The sequence below is a fragment of the Anolis sagrei genome, chromosome 6 (assembly GCF_037176765.1).
Source record: "Anolis sagrei isolate rAnoSag1 chromosome 6, rAnoSag1.mat, whole genome shotgun sequence".
Lineage (NCBI taxonomy): Eukaryota > Metazoa > Chordata > Lepidosauria > Squamata > Dactyloidae > Anolis > Anolis sagrei.
This window is the reverse complement of record NC_090026.1, coordinates 118681306-118706346: the sequence shown is the minus strand read 5'-3', so window position 1 is coordinate 118706346 and position 25041 is coordinate 118681306. Positions and strand designations below refer to the sequence as shown.

Sequence of the window (25041 nt, the reverse complement as noted above, 5' to 3'; positions counted from 1 at the left end):
CAGAAGCTGGGACCGACAGCGGAAGCTCACGCCGCTCCCCAGATTCGAACCTGCAACCTTTTGGTCAACAAGCTCAGCAGTTCAGTGGTTTAACCCACTGAGCCACTGGCGGCTTACCTTGGAAACCTGGATTCAAATCCCAGGGACAAACTGTGTGAGTGGGCCTTGATTTTCTGCACTTGTTCTGTTCCACACACAAATCTCTTATTGAAAAAATACAAAACTTGAATAGTCCCTATGACATATGTACGAGGGTTGAATGAAAAGTAATGCCTCCATCTTCATTACTTGGGTTTGGATGGGAATATTTTAATACATCAAATGCAGAAATAATCCTTAGAATGTGCTCTTTAACTACCACGATTCACTTTTCCACATAATCACCAGACAATTGGATACATTTCTGCCAACGATGAACAAGTTTTCTGAAGCCATTACGGAAGAAGTCGACACTCTGTTTTTGCAACTCATCGTGCACAGATCTTCTGATAGCCAAACAAAGCAATAATGTCACCCACACGTTCTTGTGCAATGACGATTATGCTTGAAATTTCTTTCTGAGTGATACAACGATCATTCTGAATCAATCTGTCAACCTTTTGCTTGTGAAACTCAATGGTTGCTGCCACCCACAGGACGTCCAACTCTTTGTCACACAAGTCAGATGTTCCCACCTCAACATCTTCAAACTTACTTGCCCAATGACGCACAGTACTCACATCAACACAACCACCATAAACAGCTTTCATTATATGATGAATCTCCTTTGGGGTGACACCTTCTGCTGTCAAGAATTCAATGAATTAAAAGTCACATTGACCGACTGTCTGGGCAGAGTTCCATACGTCGCACTTTAACAACAGAACCGTTCAATGCTAAGGCTTCCTGCCAAATGGAACTGTAGAGGAAAGTCTACTGAACAAGCCAGTACCTGCCGCATACCAGTACTGCCATCTGTTGAGGAGTTATGAAGGTGGAGGCATTACTTTTCACTTTAACAACACAACCCTTCAATGCCAAGGCTTCCTGCCAAAATGAACTGTAGAGGAGAGTCTACTGAACAAGCCAGTACCTGCCGCATACCAGTACTGCCATCTGTTGAGGAGTTATGAAGGTGGAGGCATTACTTTTCACTTTAACAACACAACCCTTCAATGCCAAGGCTTCCTGCCAAAATGAACTGTAGAGGAGAGTCTACTGAACAAGCCAGTACCTGCCGCATACCAGTACTGCCATCTGTTGAGGAGTTACGAAGGTGGAGGCATTACTTTTAATTCAACCCTCACATTAATTAAGCTTCTAATTGTCCACTACCAGCATTTATCATGAGACACTGCTTACTTTTTCATCAGATTTTTAAAGGAATCTCTTCTATCTTTATTTTTATTTTTTTCACTGGGCAGATCTTGAATGCAAGTCTGCTCCAGTCTCTTGACACCTATCAATCACAGCAAGTCAGATACATGATCTGGAGATTTACTTTCTTTCTCTATAAAGCAGGTGATGGATGGACGACATCTACATTTCTATTTCGTGGTAGTTATTCCTATCTTTAATCTAGTTACACATTACAAAACCATTTTTTTTAAAAAAACCATCCAGAAGTCCATGGAACTGTTCCGAAGAGGGCAGACATGTCATACTCTTCTCTGAAGAAAGGATTTGTCATCCTAAAAATACCACACAAAGATACCGGATTCAGAAATGCCATTGAGAGATTGACTTTAAAATTAGATGTCACCATCTTCTCAAAGCTAAATTACTTTTCTTATTCATGCCGGGGTGATATTCGAATCTGACATCCCTTTTGTATATTTTCTCCCACCTCAACTATTAGTAGCTAAAAGAGGAAAGCAGGAATTTAAGACGATGAAGAAGGGAGGGGAAGGCATTAACATAATGGCTTGGTATACAGTAAATAAATATTTGTTTTATTCACCTTCTCCCGTAACATCTATCAGAAATTGACATTTAAGGATCGTTTTACATTTTCAGACTGCACAAGACACCTCCTGAATAAGGAAGAGCTTACAGGTATGTCAATGCTATTGAGATATTGCTCACGATCCTTCATCACCAAGTATAGAGCAAGAGTTCTGTAGGTGGAACTGTGATACAGCTCAACACGCACTACACCCAGGACTCATAGTTTTGTTGCAAGAGTCTCCCAAATGACCAGTCCATGCTGGAGGATAACAGGAGTTGGCATATCATAGATGTATCTGACTATGGTCTATAGTCCCTTGGGAGATGGTAGTGGGGTATAAATAAAGTTTTATTATTATTTATTATTATTATAGCAGGCATGGGCAAACTTCGACCCTCCTGGTCGCATCATAGAATCATAGAGTTGAAAGAGACCTCATGGGCCATCCAGTCCAACCCCCTGCCAAGAAGCAGGAAAATTGCATTCAAAGTACCCCCCCCCCCCGACAGCTTCTGTCTATCCAGCTTCTGTTTAAAAGCTTCCAAAGAAGGAGCCTCCACCACACTCCAGGGCAGAGAGTTCCACTGCTGAATGGCTCTCACAGTCAGGAAATTCTTCCTAATGTTCAGATGGAATCTCCTTTCTTGTAATTTGAAGCCATTGCTTCATTGCGTCCTAGTCTCCAGGGCAGCAGAAAACAAGCCTGCTCCCTCCTCCTTATGACTTCCTCTCACATATTTATACATGGCTATCATATCTCCTCTCAGCCTTCTCTTCTTCAGGCTAAACATACCCAGCTCTTTAAGCTGCTCCTCATAGGGCTTGTTCTCCAGACCCTTGATCATTTTAGTTGCCCTCCTCTGGACACATTCCAGCTTGTCTATATCTCCCTTCAACTGCGGTGCCCAGAATTGGACACAATATTCCAGGTGTGGTCTTTTCCTGTCTTCTGGAGTATTGGCTATCCCCCCCAATTTGGTGTAATCTGCAAACTTGGTGATCATGCCTTCTAACCCTTCATCTAAGTAATAAATAAAGATGTTGAACAGGACCGGGCGTAGGACAGAACGCTGCGGCACTCCGCTTGTCACTTCTTTCAGCAGCCTCTGGGTTCGTCTGCTTAACTAATTACAGATCCACCTAGCCGTAATTTTGCCTAGCCCACATTGGACTAGTTTGTTTGCCAGAAGTTTATGGAGGACCTTGTCAAAGACCTTACTGAAATCGAGGTACGCTACATCCACGGCATTCCCCGCATCTACCCAGCTTGTAACTTTATCAGCTGTTAAGAATTGTGGGAGTTGAAGCCAAAAACACTGGGAGGTCACAGGCTGATGCCTAGTTGCTTGTCCATGCCTGGCCTACAACTAGACACACACTCTTAACACCTTCCACAGTATCAGCAGATGATGGCATTAGCCTGTGACTACAGAGCAGAGGCAGACACTTATCTGATCCTCACCCCTGCTCTCCACCAGCCACAGAATGGCCATTCAAGAGACTATTTCTGCAATTCTCATCTGCAAAATGTTGGTGAATATGCAGCCTACCAATGTGGCAGGCACGTCTAGTGAGGACAGGCAATGCTGCTGTTACCAGTAGTATGCTAGAATGTCATTCCTCTGCCAGGACACAATGATCTTTTTATTTAAATAGACTTTTGACTATTAACTCGTTTCAACAAAAGGGTAGTTAAGGGAGAGTTGCAACATATTTTTTAAAACTGACATTGCTATATTTTGATTTATTTGTATTGTTTTTAACTACAGTAGAGTCTCACTTATTCAACATAAATGGGCTGGCAAAACATTGGATAAGCAAAATGTTGGATAATAAGGAGGGGTGAAGGAAAAGCTTATTAAATGTCAAATTATGTTATGATTTTACAAATTAAGCACCAAAACATAATGTTTTGCAACTAATCAACAGAAAAAGCAGTTCAATACACGGTAATGTTATGTATTTACGAATTTAGCATCAAAACATTGCAATGTATTGAAACAACTGTGGATCTGGGCAGGAGGGAGACTGCGTCGGATAATACAAAATGTTGGATGAGTGAAGGTTGGATAAGCGAGACTCTATTGTAGTACTGTTTTTATTGGGATAGGTTTTTATTTATTTTATTTTTTTTGCTTTTTTGTTTGCTTTTTTAAAACCTTTGGATTGTTTTACCTGAATTTTGTTGTAATGTATGTTGTTAATCACTTAGGGTTCCAAAGACAGGCTCTGCTCTTGTGAGAAGAAAGCTGGGATAATCAATCAAGTTATTTCCTTTAACAATACAAATCTATGTTCCAGATGAGCAAAGTTGTCTCAAAAGAACCAAATTATTGTATGATATGTGAAATATTTCTGCTTTTTGTCCTGAGTCTGGTTTTAAAATGATAAATCCATGAATGACTTATCCTTATATTAAAAACACTTATATAAAATAAACCACACGATCTTTGGATTTGTTTGTTTATTTTGGCTGTATTCTGGCCTCAGTTTAATTTCCATATTTCTCTCTTCCTTTTCTACATCACACTGAGCTGGTACTTGGTAGAAAATATCAGCTTTATCCAACCGGGACCTGAACCTCTGACCTTGAGTTATAATGGTAAGAATATTAACTAGTCTTAAGTACAAAAAGCAAAATGCATTAATTATTCAAATCCTCATGGAATCTTTTTGTCCCTTTGTTTAGCACACCTAAATCTATTACTTGCTTTGGTGCTTCACACCTTTGTGTCAGCTGCTAGATTAAAGGAGGCAAGGAAATACACATGTGTGCTGCCTAATTCCTTCGATACGTATAAATTGTGCCAAGCAATATACACAATGATATTTTTTCATGCTAATAAAACGCTTCTATCTTAATATAAATGCAATGAAATCAGTAATAATAGATTGGGGCCCCTTCCACACAGTGGAATAAAATCCCACATTTTCTGCTTTGAACTGGAATATAAGCCAGATTTTCTGCCTTGATATTCTGAGTTATATGGCTGTGTGGAAGGGCCTTTGGACTTTCTTGAAGAGAAGGCAGAGAGGAGACATGATGGCCATGTATAAATACATATGTAAGGGGAAGTCGTCTCTCTCTCTCTCTCTCTCTCTCTATATATATATATATATGAGCCAGTGTTGTCCATAGACACCTCCAAGGCCATGTGGCCGGCATGGCTGCATGGAGCACCATGGCATGGAGCGCCATTACCTTCCCACCAGAGCGGTACCTACTCACATTTGCAACTGCCAATCGGCTAGATTGGCAGAAGCTGGGGCTAAGAGTTGGAGCTTATGTCGCTCCCCAGATTTGAACCTGAATCCTTTCGGTTTGCAAGTTCAGCAGCTCAGCACTTTAACCCATTTGCACCATATAGGTCTTTAGATCATAACCAGAACTTTGAATTGTGACTGGGAACAAACTGGTGGCCAATCAATCTGTTTCATCAGAAGAAAATAGCCTCGGTCTTCATCAGGCTACAATGGTCTGGACTCACTGCACCATACAGCATATGTCACACTGAGCCAAATGGTACCACAATGTAATACTCCTTCTCCTATTACTTCAGTAGTTCACAGTGCTTCAACAACCTTGTAAAAGAAATCAATATTAAGGATTAAAATAAGGTATTTCACTCTCTCTCTCTCTCTCTCTCTCTCTATATATATATATATATGAGCCAGCGTTGTCCATAAACACCTCCAAGGCCATGTGGCTGGCATGACTGCATGGAGTGCCGTTACCTTCCCACCAGAGCGGTACCTACTCACATTTGCATCTGACAGTCTGCTAGATTGGCAGAAGCTGGGGCTAACAGTGGGAGCTCATGCCGCTCCCCAGATTTGAACCTGCATCGTTTCGGTTTGCAAGTTCAGCAGCTCAGCGCTTTAACTCATTTGTACCATATAGGCCTTTAGATCATAACCAGAACTTTGAATTGTGACTGGGAACAAACTGGTAGCCAATCAATCTGTTTCATCAGAAGAAAATAGCCTCGGTCTTCATCTGGCCACAACGGTTTGGACTCACTGCACCATGCAGCGTATGTTACACTGAGCCAAATGGTACCACAATGTAATACTCCTTCTCTTATTACTTCAGTACTTCACAGTGCTTCAACAACCTTGTAAAAGAAATCAATATTAAGGATTAAAATAAGGTATTTCATGATTTATAGTTCAGTCTCTTCACTGCTACATTTGACAGTGAGGCATCACTGTCAGAAATGGACAAGATAGATTTGCTGGAGAAAGAAGTAGATGAACCCTGTGTGGGTGCAGCAAAGGGTTGATAGCACAAAACATTTTATGTGGGGGAACAAAAAATAAACCCCATGCAGCTTAAGTTGCATCTCTAGCCCATGGAACCATTTTCTCATCAATTTAGCTAATGAGGCAAATACTTTCTTTACAGCTATCAGAGCGCATTACTCATTCTAGCAATACAACTACGCATTTATTAAACTTATTTGAGGGGGGGGGGGGATGTTAACACACAAAATATAGGGAGGGAAAAGGAAAACTTTAGTGCCAGTTCCTAATATTCTCTTGGTCTTTGAGGCTTAAAAAAGGTGTAATGTCATAGCAAGCGCTGCAGTGCAACTGAACATTATATAATTTCTTATCACAACCAACTGGAATGGAAAAAAACTCAAAGAGCAGAGGTGTGAAAATGACTTCTATCTCATCTCAGCCAACGAAACAGTCTTGTTTCTTATCTTTGACTCTTCTATAAATGAAAAGAGTTGTGCACTGGGTGCCAATCGATGAAGAGACACAGCTAGATGAAGCTGGTGGGCCTGCTTTCCTTCTTTTCCTCTTCTGCAACTTAGTGGAGGATCCCAGTTGGGAGTCAAATCCACTTGGGCTCCAGAGATTCAGGCATTTTACAGCTTGTACAAGATGAAAATGCTAGAATATGGACAGCATCTTCTTGTGTTTTTTGCAAATTTGCAATGATAGCACACCAGCTTTTTGGCCACTTTGTCCACACTATCAGTCATCTCATCGAAGACCTCTGAAGTGTATCTGGGTATTATGGAAATGACTGTTCTGTGATAGCTATCTTGAGTTGGAGAGTCTGAGGTCATAAAGAGGTGCACCTTGCATAACAATGCACCTAGATTCTGTTTCTCTCTCCTAATCAGAGTGGCAGTTCTAGGCAAACTCTAAAAGTGAAGTAAAGAGGGAATAGTCTGTTGCTCCTATTCCACAACTGCACTTTGATGAGAGCCATACACAGCTCACGATGTTAGCTTCTGAAAACTGGAAGTGACAATTACCTGTTAAAGTCCTTAGTCTGATGGCCTATGACTTTGCTGAACGGAGGTTTTGGGGTGCTGTAGTCCAAAACTACATTTTCAAGTTCTAACACACACTGTAATCATTTGCCCCTCTGGATAGTTTGTGCACAATTTCCACCATCCATAAGCAGTGGCCATATTGACTTGTATTTCCTGAAGCTGAAATCTAACAAATAGATGATCATAGGTTTCCCATTCTTGCTTCAAACACTGACTTTTCATTGTAGGCTTAAGCCAAACAAGAAGCAATCTATTGCATAGATTTGTCTGATGTATAAAATAGCTTCTTGTTATTGTTACAATCTTGCTATCATGTGCAACTAAAAAGAAGACCACAAAGACAACCAAGATCCTTGTGAAAGTCTAACCGAATACTTTTAACATCTTCAATAACAAAGACTTACAGAGCCACACATTCTATAACTAGCTTTGAATAAACATGAAGTGACTGTCTTTCTGTAGTCTTCTTTGATTGATAAAGAAGCAACACTGAAAGCACACTACAGTTCTTTAGAAAAGGCCTGTGATCCCCCAGACAGGAGTGACACCAACATACTTTTTGCCTTGTAAGACTCCAAAACAGGCTCATAGTCAGAGATGTTATGTTTAGGTGGTTTGAGTCTAATGGAGTTAGTCAACAGCATTCAAAATGCAAGTGAGGTGTAAAGACATTATTTCATTTGACATATTTGGCTCAAATAAATATATACATGTGCATCCTGATGAAATCAATCACAAGTCAGTCTCTTCTCTGGGAGAAGATGCCAAAGGGACACTTGAGATGGCCAGGCCTTTATGGACCTATTGCTATATAGCAGTGGTTCCCATCCTTTTTTTTTTGACCAGGGACCACTTGACTAAGGACCACTTTGACCAGGTACTAGTTTAACAAGGGACCACTCTCCAGCAGTAGTACCAAAAGGGCTATGAATCGATTTTTGGTCATCTTTAGATTCGGTTTGTTTATTTGGGGTGCTGATTCAGAAAATTGCATTGGATAGACCACATCAGCTCAATTTTCCGATACATAACATGTGCCATCCAGTAATCGCCATCTGCTCATCCAAAGAAAACCATATTTAATAATCTGGAACTGATGTTGTCCATCCAGTGCAATTTTCTGAATCAGCACCCCAAATAACCCCAGGAGCATAACCCCAGGAGCAGGCCGAAAAATGAAGACACCAAGGTGTCCCTGCTTCCAGGTGCCACATGGAATGGCTCCGCTCAGGGGGAGAGTGGACGAGAAGCAGCAGTCAGGAGGCTTGTTGATGCACCTTTTGTTGGTAGTTAGGCTCTCCCCTCCTGAGTCACCTCGGGGAGATAGAGCGGAATATAAATAAAGTATATTATTATTTATTATTCAAGTTGCTATATTGCTTCCTATGCTATTGCAAGAGCTCCAATATTCTTTCTATATATATTTCTGCAATAATAATAATTAAACATGAATTAAATGCAAATGTATAGCAAATGTCATGCAAATTTTGGGTGCATGACTGACACTAATGAAAGAAAGAATTGAGGCACTAATTAAGTTTACTATCTATAGCTATACGGATAGGAGAAAGGAGAACTAAATTTTATGTATTTCCAAAGTAGCAACCAAACTTTTACACTATATACACAAATATGCAATTATACATATCCTCTTTCATCAGAATTCAGGATCTCCTGTCCCACAGAAAGGTCTTCCCCTTACCCAAACGGACTCACATCTGCATTTTTGTCATAATTTTATAACTAAGCTGTTTGAATTGTTTATGATCCAGTAGCATTTTGGCAACTCAGCCAATGGCAACATGGTTTCATAAGTAATGCACAACATCTAGGTTATGTAAACATACATTGAGAGAAATAAAAAGAGAGAAGGAAATGGAAGCAAATGCAGGAAATAAAGCAGATGGGCATACAAGGTGCCACATGGAATGGCTCCGCTCATGGGGAGGGAGGAGGAAAAGCCACAGTCTGGAAGCTTGTTGTCGCCCCTTTTGTTGGTAGTCAGCCTCTCCCCTCCTGACATTCCTGTTGCCTTGGCACTATAAGAGGGTTTTGCAAGAAAAGTCACTTTTGTTGCAACGGTGTAGTAATGGTGAGGGCGCGGACCATATGTTAGTTCTTGAGACCACTGGTGGTCCATGGACCACAGGTTTGGAACCACTGCTATAGAGGTACCATATACAGCAATCATTTCCAAATGGCAATTCCAGAAATATACACTTATTTTATCTATCCATTGTTCCAGTTGTCTTTCACTTTTCAGCCAATGATTCTCACTGCAGTTTACAAGCCAAAATATTTTCAATGTATATTTTGGTCTTTTGTGTCCATCCTGTGTAAAATAATCATGGTACTTGGGCGGGGGGAAGCTGGAGGAAACTGTACACTAATACTATGCAGCTCAAATAGTGTCTTCTGCTTGAGTAGAAAAACAGCTTTAAAATTCAAGGCTAATTCAAATTGGATTTTAGAAAGACTAAGTCTTAAAACGTTTTCACCAAACTGAGGGATTACACTCTTATATCACCTTATAAAATCCCTTGGTTGTTTGACTTATTGGATGTTTTTAAAATGGTGACTCAGATTTTAAAACCAGGTCGTCAGAATGGGTATGTGTAGAGTCCAGTTGCCTATTGTTAAAAGGAAGAATATCTTATAGTATTGAGAAAAGGATTTGCATAAATTGCTTTCACCTGCCAGCCATCCCAGGTTAATGAAAGTGAAGGGCTGCATATAAAGGCAAGAGCATCAAGCAGCTTTGTGAGACTAATCTCTTGTAACTCTTTCACTGCCGTCCCTGAATTTGTTGAATCCTTCAACACAATCACTGCTGGTCTCACTGGAAGCAAAGAGTGGTCTTGCTGATGATTAAACATTATTTGGGGCTTCTTTTAGGCGTTCTTCATGACTTACTGAATATATAAGGGTTGGCTACTACAAATGACACTGTTTTCTGCTATTGAGAAAAGAGATGGGATTGAAAGAGAGAGAGAAAGAACAGAAGTAGAAAGAATATTTGAAAATGTATTGTTGAAGGCTTTCATGGCCAGAATCACTGGGTTCTTGTAGGTTTTTTCGGGCTGTATGGCCATGGTCTAGAGGCATTCTCTCCTGACGTTTCGCCTGCATCTATGGCAAGCATCCTCAGAGGTAGTGAGGTCTCTTGGAAATAGGAAAAAGGGTTTATATATCTGTGGAATGACCAGGGTGAGACAAAGGACTCTTGTTTGCTGGAGCTAGGTGTGAATGTTAACATCTTAACAGCATCCACCCAAACATCCAGTTCACCATGGAAAAAGAAAACAAAGACTGTCTTTTCTAGATGTCCTAGTCATCCACAAACCAGATCAACAATTGGGCCATACAGTTTACAGAAAACCCACACACACAGATAGATATCTACATAAAAACTCCAACTATCACCCAAGTCAAAAAGGAAGCACCATTAAAGCCTTGGCAGACCGTGCAAAAAGAATCTGCGAAGCCCACCTCCTCCAAGATGAACTGAACCACCTCAACTGGGCTCTCCAGGCCAATGGAGACTCCACCTCAGACATCAGAAGAGCTGCAAGACTGAGAACAAGCCACGAGAATAAAGACGAAGATCCACCCAGAGGAAACGTGCTCTTGCCATACATCAAGGGAACCACTGACTGCATAGGGAAGCTGATGAGGAAATACAACATACAGACTATCTACAGACACACCAAGAAAATCCAACAAATGCTATGTTCAGCAAAGGACAAGAGGGATCCTCTCGCTTCTGCAGGAGTCTACCAAATACCATGCAGCTGTGGACAAGTCTACATAGGGACCACCAAACACAGCGCCCAAACAAGAATCAAGGAATATGAAAGGCACTGCAGACTACTTCAGCCAGAGAAATCAGCCATAGCAGAGCACCTGATGAACCAACCTGGACACAGCATTTTATTTGAAAACACAGAAATGCTGGACCACTCTCACAACCACCATGTCAGACTACACAGAGAAGCCATTGAAATACACAAGCATGTGGACAATTTCAACAGAAAGGAGGAAACCATGAAAATGAACAAAATCTGGCTACCAGTATTAAAAAACTCTAAAATTGCAACAGCAAAACAACAGAGAGGAAGCAGGCAGGGACATCTAATCACCTCTGAACAAAAGTTTGCTCCAGGCACAGTCAGCCCATTGTATGCTAATCAAGGTGGTCAGTTGAAACATTCACACCTAGCTCCAGCCCACAGAAGATCTTGACCTGCAAGTTTAATCCCATACACTTAGGTATGTTTTCAAGGGTGGTATATTTTGCAAAGTTGTAAAGTTTGTCGGGCCAGGCTATTGCAGTGGGTTAAACTGCCTGTTATAGAAGATCCTAATGACCAGAAGGCTGGCTATTCAAGCCTGGGTCGGGGTGAGCTCCTGCTGTCAATCTAGCTTCTGCTCACCTAAAGGTTTGAAAACAACAATGTAAGTAGATAAATAGGTACCACTTTGATGGGGAGGTAAAAGACCCCCTGAAAAACATGCCAGCAAAAATCTGACCAGGAAAGGAGGACAGACTCTACAGCATAGAAAATGAAACAACAGCACCTCCCCATGACTGAGTTCAGCACAGTCAGATGCTAGAGATGAAAAGAGGGAAGCCTGCCTCTGTTTATGTACTGTCTGCCTTTGTCAATTGTATAATTGCACTGAATGTTTGTCATAGATGCACCTGTAATCCGCTCTGAGTCACCTCGGGGAAATAGAGCGGAATATAAAGTATATTATTATTTACTATTCAAGTTGCTATGTTGCTTCCTGTTTACATATGCTATTGCAAGAGCTCTAATACTCTATATATATTTCTGCAATAATAATTATTAAACATAAATTAAATGCAAATGTATAGCAAATGTCATGCAAATTTTGGGTGCATGACTGACACTAATGAAAGAAAGAATTGAGGCACTAATTAAGTTTTACTATCTATAGCTATACGGATAGGAGAGAGAACTAAATTTTATGAAATTCAGAATAAGAAACCAAACTTTTACACTATATACACAAATATGCAATTATACATATCCTCTTTCATCAGAATTCAGGATCTCCTGTCCCACAGAAAGGTCTTCACCCTTGCCCAAATGGACTTTCTCATTACTCACATCTGCATTTTTTTGTCATAATTTTATAACTAAGCTGTTTGAATTGTTTATGATCCAGTAGCATTTTGGTAACTCAGCCAATGGCAACATGGTTTCATAAGTAATGCACAGCATCTAGGTTATGCAAACATACATTGAGAGAAATAAAAAGAGAGAAGGGATTGGAAGCAAATGCAGGAAACAAGACAGATGGGCATGCGTGCACAGTATGGTTAGCACGTTCTCTTTGAGGTTTTTATGGTTTTACTAGCTGCATTTTGTTAAAGTTAAATTATGCAGTATGTAAACCATGAATAGATAATATATGTAAACCGAAAGTCCATGCAGAATTGCATCCTCTGGGGGGCTTCCAGATCTTCTGGTTCCTTTGAGAACTGTGTGAGTTTGTTAAAGTCAAAGGAATCCTGCCTTTTCTTTGTTATGGCCCCAAATTCCTAATGAAATCTAAAGACAAAATTGAATTATACTGGCTACCTAAAAATAAAAAAAAACACTGTCTTCTCTTTAAAATCACAAACAATTATTGCCAAGATGGTTCCCAGTTAATTCTGAGCCATATTCCAGGGGTTTTTGTCCTATTTACTAATAATAATACTTGGCACACCTAAGTACGTGAAGGGTCCTGGCCATGATTAAATTAGAATTGTTATAATGAAGTGTGTTTTTGTGTAAGAGACAGATTTATATAAACCAGAAGACATGAAACAATTAGATGATGCAAAAAAAAGCTACTGTATGTACTGTCATTCTGACCATACAAACCTGTCTATGGGTTGCTGTGAGTTTTTGAGACTTTATGGCCATGTTACAGAAGCATTCTGTCCTGACATTTTGCCCACATCTATGGCAGGCATCCTCAGAGGTTATGAGATCTGTTGGAAACCTCTGAAAATGCCTGCCATAGATGTAGGTGAAACAGCAGGAGAGAACGCTTCTGGAACATGGCCATACAGCCTGGAAAACTCACAGTAACCCAATGATTCCAGCCATGAAAGCCTTTGACAATACAAACCTGACTATGTTTATTTGCAAAGAAATCCCATTGTGCTATGTGTCTTTTAGTTTTATTTTCTAAACTGCATACTGCCAGGGCATAATGACTACTCATAATAGTGTGTTGTTGTAGGTTTTTTGGGCTATAGGGCCCTATTCTAGAAACATTCTGTCCTGACATTTCACCTGCATCTATAGCAGGCATCCTCAGAGGTGGTGAGGTCTGTTGGAACCTAGAGAAATTGGGTTTATATATCTGTGGAATGTCCAGGGTGGGAGAAAGAACTCTTGTCTGTTGAAGTTAGGTGTGGATGTTTCAGTTGGCCACCTTGATTAGCATTAAATGGCCTGACAGTTTTTAGACATTCAGCAAAAGACAAGAGGGATCCTCTCACCTCTTGCAGGAGTCTACTGAATGCCATGCAGCTGTGGACAAGTCTACATAGGGACCACCAAACACAGCAAGGCCCAAAACTCAAGGAACATGAAAGGCACTGCAGACTAATTCAGCCAGAGAAGTCAGCCATAGCAGAGCACCTGATGAACCAAGCTGGGCATAGCATATTATCTGAGAAGACAGAAATGCTGGACCACTCTCATAACTACCATGTCAAGCTACATAGAGAAGCCATGGAAATCCACAAACATGTGGACAATTTCAACAGAAAGGAAGAAACCATAAAAATGAACAAAATCTGGTTACCAGTATTTAAAAACTCTAAAATTACAACAGTAAATAAAGAACAACACCCAGACAAGAAACAATCAGGGACAGTTAATCACCTTTCAACAAAGGATTTCACCAGGCACTAACAAGCCACACCTAAAAACTGTCAAGCCATCAAATGCTAATAAGGTGGCCAATTGAAACATTCACACCTACCTCCAACAGACAAGAGTTCTTTCTCTCACCCTGGACCTTCCACAGATATATAAACCCTTTTTTCTTAGTTTCCAACAGACCTGACAAACTCTGAGGATGCCTGCCATAGATGCAGGTGAAATGTCAGGAGCGAATGCTTCTAGAACATGGCCATATGGCTTGAAAAACCCACAACAACCCAGTTATTTTGGCTATGAAAGCCTTCATCAATGCACTACTCATAATACATTCCCCTTTGTTTTGGTGGTCTTTTCACTTGTCACCTTGATTCCTATGACCAATCAGCAATGTAATTATTGCAATTACGAAGATAAATGAATAATCTCACACTTGTCCCATACACTTAGTGTCTGGTTGTAGTTAACCACTGGTGGAAAGTGGGGGGGGGGGGGTCTCTATATACACTCATAAATAAATACGTTCTGTTTAATTAATTTCTGATCTGCCTTTCTGAATCATTTTCAGAATAAGAACAACACAAAAAGTATTTTTTGTTTTGTTTTTCATCTCTTGTGGGACTAATTGCTGCCCTTGAAAAATATTCCTCCTGGAGATTCAAGATGAAAATGCAACATCCAATACATTGATAATGGTCTTGGAGATTTCTGCTCTACGTTCTGGAGTTTTCAAGAAATAATGCACTCTGCCAGAAAAAGACGGAATGACATCAGCTACAGCCGGAGCATTACATCATATCCAACCTGGCTCTGCAGAAAGGCATCCTGCGGGGAGGATGCTGTTGCCTAGCAACTTCAGAGATGTGATTAACACTTTTTTTGAGTTCCCCATCTCTTCCTCTCACACACATACGTCGGAGCTGCCTCTCATCCACTCCATCAGGTCTAAACTAGACATGTCATACACATATATCCATCTTTTCCCTGACATTTTTGCTTTGGCTTTTTGTTTTAAATTTGAAGTAGCCTCGGAAGGCGACACGGTTGATGGAGGAGGGAGAACACATAACCTTTTCCTCCAGCTGCTTTTCTCCCCCCCCCCGTGTGTGTGCTTCAATTGCCCTCTCCACTGAATTTCCCCCTACAATGAAAAAAACAAGTGGGTGAGTCAATTTTGAGAGAAAATAAATGGCACAGGAAAAAGAATCAAGCAGCCCTCCACATACTCTTCCTCTGCTCAAACGCCCGTTTCCTAACCTGCTTTTTAAATGCAGCAGAAAAACACAGGAAAGATAGCGGCCAACTGTGCATCATATCGAAAATTGCACCTGGTCTCAAATGCTGTGGCTAGACTGTTGACCAGGGCTGTTTACAGAGGACATATAAGTCTCTCTTGGTTGCCAATCTATTTGCAAGCAACATTCAGAGTGTTGGTTATGACCTATGGAGCTCCATATAATTTCATTCCACTCCATGAAAAAGATTGTAAGCATTCTCCCATATTTCCCTGCCCAGGATTTTTATACTGGCAGAAGCAGTCCTTTTTCAGTCCCATCTTTTTCTGAGTTTTTTTTGTCATGTCAGGAACAACTTGAGAAACTGCAAGTCGTTTCTGGTGTGAGAGAATTGGCTGTCTGCAAGGACGTTGCCCAGGGGACACCCGGATGTTTTGATGTTTTATCATCCTTGTGGGAGGCTTCTCTCATGTCCCCGCATGAGGAGCTGGAACAGTTAGAGGGAGCTCATCCGTGCTCTATCCAGATTTGAACCTGTGACCTGTCAGTTTTTAGCCCTGTCAGCACAGATGCTTAACCCACTGCACCACCGGTAGATTCTGAGGTAGAATCATAGAATTAGAAGAGCTCTCTTGGGCCATCCAGTCCAACCCCCTGCCAAGAAGCATTAAAATCGCATGCAAAGCACCCCTGACAGATGGCCATCCAGCCTCCAAAGAAGGAGCCTCCACCACACTCCGGGGAGTGTGAGAGTTCCACTGCTGAACAGCTCTCACAGCCAAGAAGTTCTTCCTAATGTTCAGGTGGAATCTCCTTTCCTGTAGTTTGAAGCCAGTGTTCTACGTCCTAGTCCCCAGGGCAGCAGAAAACAAGAATGCTCCCTCTTCCCCATGAATTCCCCTCACATACTTATAAATGGACATGTCTCCTCTCAGCCTTCTCTTTTGCAGGCTAAACATGCCCAGCTCTTTAAGCCGCTTCTTACAGGTCGTGTTCTTCAGACCCTTGATCATTTTCATCGCCCTCCTCTGGACACATCCCAGCTTAGAGTCAACATCTCCCTTCAATTGCGGTACCCAGAATTGGACACAGTGTGATTCCAGGTGTGGTCTGACCAAGGCAGAATAGAATGGTAGCATGGCTTCCCTGGATCTAGACACTATACTCCTATTTATGCAGGTCAAAATCCCACTGGCTTTTTTTTTGAAGCAGCAGCATGACATTGTTGGCTCATGTTTAACTTGTTGTCCACAAGGACTCCAAGATCTTTTTCACATGTAATGCTCTCAAGCCATGTATCCCCCATTCTGTATCTTTGCACTTCATTTTTTTTTTGCCTAAGTGGAGTATTTTGCATTTGTCACTGTTGAACTTAATTTTGTTCGTTTTGGCCCAGGTAGATGAAGTGTACACCAAAGAAAAAGCCTTATTATAAAGGGATTACGAAACTCCCTTCAACAGAAAGATAGGTTAGCTCCCTTGTCCTTCTGTAGGCTCTTTTGTCCATAAAACACTTCTGCAACTGCTTGAATCATCGGATGTTTTGTAAGGGATGTACATGCACCATCTATTGTGTTCTCCTTGGAATATTGTTAATCACCTTGTAAGCGATCATGTTCTCCAACCTTTGGAGGAAGATGGGATATAAATAAAAGAAACAGACAACACTGGTTCTAATTGTTGTGTGCCACAACATCATTGCCAACTTACAGCAATGGTGGGGTTTTCTTGACAGAACGTGTTCAGAAGGGGGTTGCTCTTGCTTTCACCTGAGGCTGAGAGAGAGGGAGACTTTCCACGGGCACCCACTAATGTCTTCATCACACTAGAGCTGGCATGGGCAATCTTCAGCCCCCCCCCCCCCCAGGGTTAAGCAACTGAGGGGGAAAGGAAAGGGTCTGAGGCTGTTAGGAATTGTGGGGGTTGAAGTCCAGAACACCTGGAGGGCCAAAGTTTGACCATGCCTGCACTAGAGCATCTATCCAGTTTTAATCCAGTTGCTGCCTCCTGCAGAATTCTGGGGTTTGTAGTTTAGTGAGGCTCAGGACCTCTCTAGCTGAGCAGTTTAATGGTCCCTCCCTAAACTACAAGCCCCAGAATTCTGCAGGAGGCAGCAACTGGATTTAAAGTAGACAGATGCACTAGTGCAGTGATTCTCAACCTGGGGTCCTCAGATGTTTGTGGCCTACAACTCCTAGAAATCCCAGCCAGTTTACCAGCTGTTAGGATTTCTGGGAATTGAAGGCCAAAAACATCTGGGGATCCCAGGTTGAGAACCACTACTCTAGTGTGATGAAGTAGTAAGTTTCCGTGGCCAAGTGAGGATTTGCTCTCCAGAGTCAGAGTCCAGTCCTCAGACCTTACGGCATAATGGCTCTCACGCTTGGCCCGAGCTATTGCTAAGATATGGTTTTAGCTTCGGCGAGCTTGATTTGTTATGACATTTTGTGCAATTGGACAGCTAAGTGGGCGAGAATTATCAATTCAAAATGAGAGTTGCACTATAAACAAGAGAAATGTGAAGGTTTCATGGCCAAATTTGCATGTGAGATAAATTACTAAAAGTGGAATAATCCATCTCAGATGGCTGTGTAGGCTTTTTTTTTTTTTTTTACAGCAGCAAAAGTGAAGCTTCCCTGGCTAAAAGTTTTCCTCTTCTGCTCATACAATTTCACTCCTGTTTCACTTTTCCTTGGGACTACATACACCATTATAATTTTCAGGGCACAATCCAAAAACACATAATGCAACAACTGCAGTAAAGCAAAGCACACCCAATCTTCCATCACTACTGGATGGGAGATTAGCACGAATCCCACATATATTGCTCCATGATGGAGAAAAGAGTTGATATTACAGAATTTGCCACCTAGGTCTCTTTGGGGCATGAATCCCAAAGTCTGAGCCCAGCTACAGGGAAGCGTTTATAGTTTGTTCTCATCTTCAGTCCTAAATTATGCTAAGATTAAGAAGAACGAAGACTCAGCAAAATGTTGGAGAGAGAGAGGGCAGCAACTATTAAAAACAAAGCTTTAAAAGTCATTACTATTGCATTTGTAGAAAATCACATTTGGAAATAAATTAGCATATGGAAATGAGCAACAGCCCTTCTTACCCTTTGGCAGTGATGGCAACCCTGCTAAGATTTCATTTAAACAGTTTCACCGAGGATTATGATTATTGTTCATAAAGCGTCTAAAATTGGCTGGGATCCCCTAACATGCTTCTCTTGCCAGATCCTCAGGGAAGTAGCAAATATGAGGAGAAGGAGGAAAAAGTAGCAGTCTAATTCTTGTAGAGCACCAGAAATGTAAAGTAATATGAAGCAGGCAGAAAGATCACAGGGAAAGAGATGGAGGTTCAGTGTGCTTTGAGGGAACAGTGGCGAGTTTTGAGATGGGGAAAATGCTGTTGTTGAATATCTACTTAGCTCCCTCTGTTCACATACAAACACACAGTTTCAGGCTCTAAAACAAGGGCATTCAAGCAGCTGAAATTGTACACATGTATCCAAAATTTAGCTCACAGATGCAAAGAAATAATATAACATTACTAGTCATGCCCTATAAATACTAGCTAATGTACATGCTCATTGTAAAAGTACTAGACCTTTCCATATAATTCAAGCAAAATGGGAAAAGATCTATGAAACCAAATTGCTCTCAATTTCATCATTTCGTAAAAATAAAATAGTATGATGGACTAGAAGTGGATTTTGACTTCTATTTAATATTTACTCAGCTCTAAAATTGTACCAGGTGCCATATACCACACCATTATTAATATTTCATACTTGAATATTTTTCTGCTTTACTTCAGAAATGCCTGTTCTGACTCTACTGCTAAAAAAAGAAATGCAAGCAGTAATTTATATGCCAAATATCAGCTCATGGGGTTTAAGACCAGCTGAAATATCGTAAGTGCTGAGATTTTAATGTGAAAATGTTTACACATTCTGATATAATGGCACAGCAACGGTTACGCTTGCAGTTGGAGTCAATAATGGAACATGGATTTTATTTTGCAATATTTCTGCACAGTCTACTGGAATCAATAGTATGCACATAACTAATAACGCTAATGGAGAATATCTTTCCTAAATAACCCAGACCCTGAACCCAAATTTGATTAATATGAAGTGGGAGAGATGTTTACATTTCTCGCAATCATTAATGGTCACAAAATTTACCAACAACCAGGATATCAACAGGTAGAAGGAAGAACCCACTGGATGAAAACTAGTAGTGCTAGAAAGTTGGAGAATGCAAAAAATCAGTATGTGTGTCTGTGTGTGTCAACCGTAAAATAAAATGCATGAAACTGACTGGTTGGGCATTGCACAGGGTGATGGCTGAGCCTGGAACTTTGTGATACTGTTGCATTTTTGTTCAGGTTCAAGCTATGAAAGTGCAGAGAGAAGCCAAGAGATTAAGAGAGAAGCAGAGAGAGACTTATTTGCTTCTTGGCTGCTGAAAGAAGGTCTATGGACAAAGAAATACTACTTTATATCTCTTTAGAAGGACATAACAAGTTGATGCAACTGATCACATTGTACATATGTTGTTCTGAACTAAGAAGAGTAAACTACTTGTTCTTTACTGTTCACCTGTGTGACATATTTTCTTTCTCTGGCAGTGTTTGGGCTGATCAAACGTGAACTATATATACGTGATTTATTTTCAATTACGCTACATAGAAGCCATAGAGAGTGATCACCAATGGAACCCTAAAATGTTTTTTCTCGGGGTCTTGGTTGTTCGGGGTTACTTGGGGCACTGATTCAGAAAATTGAATTGGAGAGATGACACTGGCTCTGGTTTCTTAGATATGGTCATTGCAGTTTTCTATTGGTGAGAAGATGGTGATTGTTAGATGGCATATGTTCTGTATCTCAAAAACTAGAGTGGACAGAGGAAAACTAGTGCCATTTTTAGAATCAGTAGGTCAAATATGCCCAGAAACAGGTTTAACATTTGAGACAGCAAAATGTGTGTTGGCCAGTGTTGTCATCAAAGTGGGATGGGTTTTTTTAAACAACCCAGTTGAATGGTCCTTCACCAATATTGACAATGACAAAGTAGATGTTGAGAGACAAAGGAAAACCTCTCCAGGTCTTTGAAGTTCCCTAAAGTTCAGGAGGTGAGTAAAACAAAGGAAAGCACAAGAAGGATACAATAAGTCCACTGAGCTCGATGCAATACCAGAGCTATCCAAGGTTCTGCAACACCAGCCTCAGTCTCCCTGCTTGAACGGAGAAATCATTGGCCTAATATGATCTGTGGACTCCTGCTTGTGGTGCAGAGTAGTAATGGCAAATGCAGTATTTCTATTCATTCAACAAAAGATTTATTCAACACAGGATCTGACCACATGGAAACAGTAACTGTGGAAAGAGTGCATAAATACCATAAAGGCACAACATTCCTTCTGATCTTGGAAGCTAAGCATGGTCAGCTTTGGTTAGTACTTGGATAGGACACTGCCAATGAATACCAATATTTTAGATGAACTGACAAAGCCGCATCTGAATGCTCTGTATTTAAGAAAATCCCTTGAAATTCATGGGGTCACTATAAGTCAATGGGCTATTTGAAGGTACACGTGTATAAATGTCATAAGGGCAGTTATATTTGCACCTGTATGGAAGCTTTTGCAGGCAAACAGGAACATGGATACTCTTCCTAAGAAAATATATAGACTCAGCACAGAAAGCTGAGTCCATATATTCCCATGCATGGGAATGATCACATGCATGGACTGACAGGTTATGGGTCCAGCATAGACTGAAGCATGTATATACTATGAAGCAGCAACTCTGTTTTTTTAGAGTACTGCACCTTAAGAATCAAAGTCTATCTTACATAAAAGTTACAAAAGCTCCACACCATCTTAAAAACAACATATTGGCTCTGTGGCTAATGTCATCACTTTTGTTTCTCATTTTTACTGTCTTCAACTGATGAAGAAACATGTAAGCTAAGCTAACACAATGGATTTTAGTTAGTATCTAAAGTGCTAAATGTCATTCTAAGAGACTAAAATGGCCACTGTTTAGGAAAGCATAATCAAAGTCAGGGGTGAAGTAAGGAATTGCAAAAAAAATGGAGGGGGGGGGGGATAAAAAAGAGATATAAAAACAAGGTTGAAATCAAGGCTCCTCTCTTTATAATTATATACGCTTGAAAGATGTGATATATAGCAAGGCAGCTCTGCTTTATGCATCATGTCTCCTTCTAGGTACGGCGTTACAATTATGGTGTCTGCTGAACTTTGATTACTCATTTGTCTTCCACAAAAGTGAAGGTAACATAATGGGCTTATTAAATAGTGTTATATACAGCTTTCTGGGAGGACTGTAAAACACACACCTGGAGTAATTTTATTCCAAGTCCAAGGAAAGAGAGGTCGGCACATATGTCTAGCGTCTGGGATGTACAAAAGGAGCCCATGTATAATGAATGCACTGTCTTTGAAAACAACACAATCAGAACGGGGACTTGCGTATTTCTCCTGTATGCTTACTCACCTGCACTCCTAAGCAGACGAGGGAACATAGTCATAGGGTCAGAGGTGTAAAGTCCTTTTCACCCTACTATTGCGTGAATGCTTTTGCCCTAGAGTGAATGTATTCAGTGATGGATTCTGTGGTATGCACAGAGAGAGCTCGAGCTAGGAATATAGGCAAACTAGCAACAGCCCTATTAAACAGATGTGAGTGGAAAGCATTCAAGGACATTTACTTGTTGCTGACCTCTGCGTGTATCACAGCATTTGTTCCCCCTCCGGGTGTTGTTGGGTAAAGGCTCCTTGGGTGGCTGGGACAGGAAGTTTATTTTTTCTTTAGCTGATATGGCTCAAGAGCAGAAAAAGCAGCAGCAAGGACAGGAAGCCTAGAGTACATGCCAAGGGTCAAAAGCAAGCCTGTTTTTTTTATGGAGAGAAAAGCAAATGCTTGCTAGGAGAGGCAGGCCACACCTCTGTGCTGGAGTATATGCTTTGTATGCAGAACATACCAGCTTCATTCCCTGGCAACTCTGGTAGTAGGGACTGAAGGTTGAAGCCAGAGGCCAGTTAAAGAAGACAATAATGGTGTCCTGACTCACCATACAAGGCAGACAAATATGAGCTGACTGAGAGCTGAAGGTCAGGTCTTGGGTGGGTTTAGAGCAGGCATTGGAAAACGTTCTAACTTGGGGGCCACATGGCAGGTTGGAGTGGGGTGGGTGGGCTGGTAGGGGTGGGTTTTCTCCAAGCATCCTCCCTGCCCTTTCCTTTTTCTTCTCTTTCAAAGGCAGAGGAAGGAAAGATGGGAAATGATTGGATCACAAAAGGGTTGGCCTTGAGCAGGATGAGATGGTGGACAGGTGCATCCATGAGACCCCGCATTACCTACTCTGATACAGAATCCTACAATCCTAGAGCTGGAAGAGACCCCCAAGGGCCATCCAGTCCAACCCTCTGCTGTGCAAGAAGGCACAACCAAAGCACTCCTGACAGACAGCCTCTGGGGAAAAGCCACCAGAGAAGGAGACTCCATCACACTCTGAGGCAGCCTAGACCACCCTCCAACAGTCCTTACTCTAAGAAAGTTCTTCATAATCTTTTCAGTTGAATCTCTTTCCCATTTGAACCATTTCTCCCTTGTGCCCTGGTCTCAAGAGCAGCAGAAAGTCACCCCCCTCCTCAATGGGGCACCCTTGGAAATCTTGAAACATGGTTTTCATGTTTCCTCTCTACTTTCTCTTCTACCAGCTAAATACCCCCCAGGAGGAAAGAAGGAAAAAGAGGAGGGAGGGAGGGAATAGAGGGAGGGAAGGGAGGAATGAAGGGAGGAGAAAAAGAGAGGGAAGGAGGGAGGAGAGAGGGCAGGAAGGATAGGATGGTGAAAGAGAGGAGGGCCTGGGTTCGTCCATACCTGGTTTAGTTTCCTGCAAGGGCTGAAGAAAAATATTATTTGCTGCAGTGTTAATGTTTTGGAGACGGGGAAATTTTTTAACATGGTTACATATATGCCTGCTTCACACAAATCAGGTTAGAGAGAAACTGGGATCGGGGAAAGAGACACAGGCTATGTTTTGCTATTCCCATAGCAGAGGATTGGACATTGGCCACTCTTGCAAGGGAGAATGGGAGACAGAGCATGATGTGGGTCCAACAAGGGCCTCAAAGGCACAAAGTCAATAAGGAAGAGGTGGGAGTTGATGGAATAAAACTCCAGTTCCCAGAAAGGTCTTGGTTTGGCAATGCCAGTTAGGTGCAAGACTGAAACCAAGCATTGCAAGAGGGAGTAGGGTCGGTGCGAGAACTTCTGAGAATGAGCAATGCCACATCAAGTGTTTTGTTGTAAATGCAAGTTTCACATTCTTCCATAATAAACAACTTCTCCCTTGAGATATTTTCTCACCCAAGTAATGTCTCATGAAAGTTAAAACAGCAGTGACATCCAGCTTATTTTTGAGCCACAGGAACTGAACGAGCTGCCCGCTGCAGCATGCTCCTGGTGAATGTCTGCAGTGGCTGAAGAACAGGCGCCTTCTGTTTTTACATAGTGTATGCTCTTGAATACCAAGGACTAATCTAATACCATCTAAAGCCCCATTCACTTGTCAGTTTTACAGCTGTCCAATCAGCAGGGTCTCTCAGCCAAAGTCATGCTGCCCTGCAAAGGAGGAAATCAATGGGGGTTAAAAACGCTCACACGGAGGTTTGGTGTTGATCCATGCTGCCATTAATTTAAGCCATTTGGGAAGGCTTAAAAAGCAAGCTAATTATTTTCTGTTTGCAATTCTAGTGCAGGGCTAATACACAGTGTAGTAGCTAGTCTATAAGGAAATGTAAACCTGTCAGTTGACTGCTAAGTCACCCAGCTTATACAGCAGCTGCAATTAGAAAGTTATTAAGCCGGAGTCCCTTCAACTGGGGCTACATCTGAATGGCTCTGCTGTTAATATAATCCATTAGGCTGCTCCCATTTAGAGCTGGGTTGGGGCACTATCAATTTTTAATAGTATTAACCTGAACAATAAGCCAGCAAAAGCTGTCTAGACTATTAACCCATGGTTTCATGTTGACTAGGTAAACATATACAATATAATTGTTTTCTTTTAAATCTGCCCATGGCAATCTCCACTATCAAGCATACATAAGTATCAGGCCACAGGGACGATTGAGAAAGTTTATCTCCTCCAAACTTTTGGAAATGTTAGTTTTCAGTACAAAACCTGGTCTTTTGAAGGACCAGACAAGACCAAACCCGAAACAGCTCTATTTGAAACTCCATCTGAGGTTCATGGTTGGTAAAACTCAAAACATGTTTCTTTCTACCAGCAAACAAAGCTAATAATACTGGATAATGCTGAGACAGTGTCTTACTACATTACTGTGGTCAGAATGTAAAAATTGGTTCATCTGAATAGGAAACCATCTCCTTTTGGTAGTTACCCTGCAATAACTACTTCCAAAATTAATGACTTTAGTCCTGCTACACTTCCTGGATTGGGATTTGACATATGTTTCTCATTGTTCTTCTGTAATGACCACTTTTTTTTAAAAAAACTGGTACAAACATTTCAGATTTTAGGCTGCAATTTTCTGCTTAATCAGGTCTCTAGATACAGCTGCAGAAAATACAGATCAGAATTGTTCCATGTGTCTTATAAGTGAGTCACATCAAGTTT

The 25041-nt window shown here is 41.2% G+C and overlaps 1 protein-coding gene across 2 annotated transcripts in view; it reads right to left on the bottom strand.

Moving 5' to 3' along the window:
• Window positions 1-25041, bottom strand: part of PTPRN2 (protein tyrosine phosphatase receptor type N2) — a 686806-nt gene that overhangs the window by 178959 nt on the left and 482806 nt on the right. The gene's annotated exons all lie outside the window — the stretch shown is intronic.